Source organism: Marmota monax, unplaced genomic scaffold (genome assembly GCF_021218885.2).
Source record: "Marmota monax isolate L192 unplaced genomic scaffold, Marmota_monax_Labrador192_F-V1.1 WCK01_AAM20220418_F8-fsc00060, whole genome shotgun sequence".
Taxonomy (NCBI): Eukaryota; Metazoa; Chordata; class Mammalia; order Rodentia; family Sciuridae; genus Marmota; species Marmota monax.
Window position 1 is genome coordinate 1,820,511 of NW_026692826.1, and position 6,091 is coordinate 1,826,601.

Consider the following 6,091-nt stretch of genomic DNA (forward strand, 5'->3'; position numbering starts at 1 on the left):
AGAAATCCATGAGTTCCTTTTCTAAATCAAATTTTTCTGAGTGATATATTGATGAATATTCTGTGCACTCTTCCAGCATCTTGTTGGCTGTCTTTATGCAGAATATAATATTTAATGAGAGATCAATACTTTCTGGGCATGTTTTCTTTCACTTCCTTCACTTAGGAGTCTGGGTGGCTACCAAGTCAGTAATATAACTACCACAGTCTCCATCATTACTCCACCAACAAGAATCTCCCAAGCTTCTGCTCCATGTTCAGCATCCTGAAAATTGCTTGAAAAATAAATATACAAACACATAAAAATGGGAAAATAATTGTATTACATTCAGTATGGAGAGTGATCCATATAGCAAAGTCTAATGTAATTGGAGTTTTAGAGTCAGGGAATGTTTGAATTTTTGTTCTGCTCTAACAAGCTGGTTACTTAAACTCCCCAGTTAATAAATTTTGCATTAAAGAATAAAATTATATAAAGCATGAAAGCATGTAGATTGGTGTCTCTCATGCCATATGTGCAACTGTAAGGCAATAATTATTACTATGTTTAATCCATGTAAGTCCATTATGTAAAAATCATTAAATGGGAGAAGAAAAACATGGCTTCTGTATTTTAACCTACTGCTTAGAAGTCTGTTTATTTTAATCATGGATCAATCGTTTTGCTTCTTTGATTCCCAATATCCCCATCTCTAATGTCAGAAAGTTGCTTAACCTGAGTAATTGCTTAAACTTTAATGTTCCATTCACTTGCAATAACCCATTTCTATTCATATTCTGTGACGACTAAATGGTATCTTGTGGACATTAAGGCTCCAGATGACTGTGTGTATGTGTGTGTGTGTGAACACACACACACATGCTTTGTAATCTCTTTGTAATCTCCTTTGAGTGTGTTTTCAAAACTGTGGACTTACATGAACACATGCACAGGTTTTCATTTAATCTCAGGACATTGTAGCTCCTATAATCCATACACCAGCTCTGGCTCCAGGGAAGAATCTCTGTTCTCTCTATTAACAGTCCAGAGGTGAAGAAAGTCTCTGTTCAATCTGCAAACATTCATACATTCAATAATTGTTAAACCTAAGTGAATATTTGAGATTACATTTGGCCCTGAAAAACAGAAAACTAAACTTTAAGCCAACCAAAGGGTTATTATGAAACTAAAACACAGATGATTTTCATGGAAACTATGTTATTTGAATGCCCATTTCTTGATGTTCATTTTTCCCAAAAGATAGTTTTATTTTTACTTAGGAAGAAAATATTCATAAAATTCTAATATTTAAAGGAGAGTTAAAATGTCAGTTTAATATTTTTTTTTCTGAACTAAGTTAGTTTAAAGTTCAAAGAAAGCAGGCAGGCAGGCAAAAAGGGACATGAGGGGTTCAGATTTTTCCAGTCACCACCCCATAGTCCTCCATCTCTTGTGACTGAGGGGTGGTGATAATCTGGGGAGGCAGAACTGTGTTCAATATTAGGGCTTTTTCTTACTCATTATAAACTTTTCTGCTTGTCTAATCTCTATGCAATGTTTCTGATGATCTCTTCCATCATGTTATTTAAGATTTATTGTACTCGGTAATTAAAAACAGTTTCTAGTGAAAATTTATAAATTAAATAAATTCAAAGAGAAAATATGATAAATCTATCTCATATAGTCAATAGACTCATTAATAAGCTTATCATAGAAATGCTTCTCAGAAACGACTATTCTTCTTTCCTTTAGAATGCTAGCTTTATTGAGAATTAACATCAAAACATCAGGCAGATATTTTTGCTGACAACAATTTTGCTGGCTTTCAGTTAACCACTTGTGATATGCTTCATTAAACATATTTCATTTTACTGTCAGATTCTCTAATATGTCTCTAAGCACATCTTACAATTTTTTGAAAGATAGTACAAACTAATTTGTGTCATAGCAGGATAATTTCTATGCATATTAAGAACCATGATGTGTTTTTCATGACTGTGTGTATCCATCAAGGCTTCCTTGTAATGGGATTTTCCCTGTCTCACATATGTTAAGAGAATGATGAATGGAAGTGAATGTCCAATACTCTCTTTGAATGAAAAGTGTCTTAACTGCATTAATACACTAGTAATCTTTGAAATTTTGGTAGAAAAAAAAATTGCTGAACTGAGATAAATTCAAAGTAGCATTTCTCCCTTAAAGCCCTTAAGAACATAGTGTTAAGAAATGTGTTGATAAATTGTTCAGAAGAGTGTACTTTGAATATTAAAAACCCCAAGAGCTCTAGAAAAATGAGAGAAAATATTCGAACTATCATAAGAAGGATACTCATATTTCGATATATTCAGATAAGAGATACTGACTGTATTTGCATGTCTATTGATATTCTACCTAAAAATCAGAACACATTTATTTTTCCTCACTCATTTTGTTGACACATGATTGTACATATTTATAGGGTTGAGTGCAATCATTTAATAAATAGATGCATGTGGAATGATCAAAACAGAGTAATTAGCATTTCTATCATGTTAACACTTATCATTGTTCTGTGTGGGTAGACTTCCAATTCCTCCCTAGTAGTTCCTTATAAAATGCCTGATATAATGTTGTAAACTACTGTCACCTCCTGTGCTGTAGAACACTAGAATGTCTTCCTCCTAGCTGAGTTGTGGTACTCATTCTAGAACTCTACAACTCCCCCATCCTCTAGTTCCATCCCTAGTGACCACTGTTCTGCTCTCTCCCATTAGGAAAGCAACACTTTCAGCTTCCCACTAAGCATCAGAACTCACAAATATAGTGTTTTTATTTTTTCTTTCAGTGCCTGCCTAGTTCAATTAACCTAATATAGTCCAGTTTCACCCATGACAAGATTTTGTTCTTTTTTATGAATGAAAAAATCCAGTGTGTCTATCTACCAGATACTGTGTTCATCCATTGATGAACACATCACTTAGTTTATTATCTTGGCTAATGTGAATAATGCTGCTTTAGAGCAGGTATCCCTGATATACATATTTCATTTTCTTCATTATCTATTCCACAGTGGGACTGCTGGATCATATGGTAGCTCTATTTGTAGGATTTGAAGAAGGCTTCATATATTTTTTATAATAGCTATACTAAATAACATTTCTAGCAACACTATATAAGAGTTTCCCTTTCTTTGCATCCTTGATGTCATTTTGTATGTTTTGTCTTTTTGATAATAACCATTCGAACAGGGTAAGATGATATCTTATTGTGGCTTTGATTTGCATTCCCCTGATTATAAACCATGTTGAGCCTTTGCATATATTTATTGGCCATTTATATATCTTATTTTGAAAAATGTCTATTCAGGTATTTTCTCATCTTTAAATTAGATCATCATAATCATTAATTTTCACCAGCTTGCCTGACTGGTGATATGAACTGGGTTCAAAGAAGTTGCCTGTATCAATAACTAAGAAAATGGCAAGGAAACCATGCAGAACAGGAACATAAGTTTTTAAAGCAGGACAGCTCAGCTTGGTGACCCCAAGGGTCACTCCAGTGCTGGAAGGAGCAAGAGATGGAGCACACCTCAAACCTTCTATTTATTGGGGAAAAGAGATTCGAGAAAGGTCCACCCAAATAAGGCAAGGGTTGGGTTTCAAGGGTGGAGTCTTGCTTGGTGAAGTCTTGCTTGGTGAGGTCATGTGGTCAGCAGATTGACTGACATCTTGGAAAGCCACATGTATCTGAGGTGCTGCTTGAGAACAAAGGCAGAGCGAGAGGAAAGGCACACATCAGTCAGAAGGGCAAGGTCATACTCTCCTAGCTAGAGCATGATGTCCACAATAGCAGAAGCAGAGGATTCTCATTCAGGGAGCATCAACTTTTCATGACAAAGATGTCTCTGTTTTGTAATAAAAATAAGAATAAACGAATGAGTCTTATATCATCCCAGAAGAAAACAAACATGCAAGCCAACACTCTGAAATGTGGAAACCACTTCAATATCGTTTTTAGGATATGATGTAGAATGGTTTTTAGTTTGGGATGCACAATGAATGCTATGTAAAAATTTTTCCCCTCCATTCGAATGGGCTACTTTTAAATTCACTACTTTTTTTTTTTGTCTTTTGCATTTTGACATAGGCAACTACTAAAAAACAAACTGTGTTTAAGGCAAAAATATATTACGATTACTTATTTAACTCTATCAAAAAATATTGTTTGCAAACTATACGCTTACATTAATTTTACTCATTTAAAGATAGCATAAAGGGGGTAGGAGAACATTGCAATTGAAAAGTAATGTTCTGTAAGCAACAAGTAACAATTTCATCTAACACGTCAAATCCCCAAGTTTTCAATGTTCACCTGTGATTACTTTTTCACTTGGAGAAAATTCATTAGATTTTGTTCCCATTATTATGTAGACAGCTTTTTACAGCTATTTTTATATTGGGAATATCTAGGTAATATAGTTCTTCATTATTTATCTATAGATTTTAGCATAGACACAGATAGCATTCCCAGATGCCCCTGAAGACTATTCTGATTCACTCTAATCTCATTAGTTAATAACATGGAGGGAGCTGGCAGGTAAAATCTTCAAATTGCTACCACAAAGTCTCCCTCTGTTTTGTGATGCCCCCATTTTCTGAAGCTGACTGAATACCAAGAGTGACTTGATGTGGCGTTCAGAGAACTTGACTTAGCATTCTGAAGGAAGACTGATGAGCATATGTGGGATACCCTTCCTTATTTCCAAGTAAATATCTTATTTCCAAAGCAGTAAACCACTGAAAGGCAGGATGAGTGACTTTAACCCTCTTAAGTCAGCTTTGCACGAATGTCTGCCCTCATCCTGCCCCTTGATTAGAGCAGCCACAAGTGCCATACTCTCCAAATTCTTCCTTGCTCCATTTCACTCAAGGACCAGGCAGGTCCAATCATCTCTGGTCTTCTATTAACAAGCCCTGTGTCTGCTGCAAAGCTGTGGATTCCTACAAACTCCACTGTCTCACCCACAAAAGGAGAAGAGAAGGTGGTATCTCTAAGGTCACTTCTAGTTCAAAAACATTTTAAGTGCTTTGCATTTCTGAAGCTTATTTTTTCATTTCTTTCAAACTTTATCTTGATAATCTTAGTGTTAAATTCAACAGATGAAGAAAATGATGGAGGATTTAAGTCAAGGCGGGATATGATGTCATTCTCCTTTGTTTGGGTATGAGTAGGTGGCAATGAGGGGGTACATCAATATTATCTTAGGGCTTTTAATCACCAGCTGATCAAAGTCAGGTTTTGACTCCTTTCCTCCAGTTTCCATGAGTCAGTGCCCAAATTTGAGTCTGATGCAGATATTAGTCATGGTACTGCATTCCAAGGCAAATACAGATATTGGAGAATATATATTGAGCACTGATAGATGAATATACACCTGGCATATTATGATTTCTTTTTTGATTTCATATGATCAGTTCAGTTGAAGGATGTGAAAAAAATGACTTAGCCCTCAGAAATAAAAGTTTGTCCTTTTAAAGTACCTTACTGAATCCAAGATGAATGCCTTATGTAATTATTAGTCATTTATAGAAATTGAACTAAGGAAAATTCTATTAAAATTCCAAATTATGTTCAACAAGGACCTAAGTTCTTCCAATAAGTAATCTAATTTTTAAAAAGTAAAGGAGGGAGATGCAAAACTATCATATTTGCAGACAATAATAGAAGATAGGAACTCAAAAGTGACTCTAAAGGCTGAGATTGGGGAAATAAAACATGGTTGGATGTTCTATGAGAATTAGAAAAAGGAGAGGGTAAAAGAAAATATGAGTGAGAGTGAGGCAATGAATCCTAAGAAATTACAAAAATTGCTAAAGGCCCAGTACATCATCTGTGAGGGTGAGCTATTCATAATATTCCATTATTAAATTCCTTTTGCTCCAAAGTGAATTCTCCTTCAGGGTTAATTCATTATGTATTTTATCTTCTCAGTTTTTAATCTAGTCATGGAATATCTCTAATTATGGTGGTGTTTTCTACCTTTCCCCATATCTCCAATGAGCATTCAGAGATATATTATATTCTTAACCACATGCAGTTATTTCATTAAATAATCTAAGTTCAAATTTATACC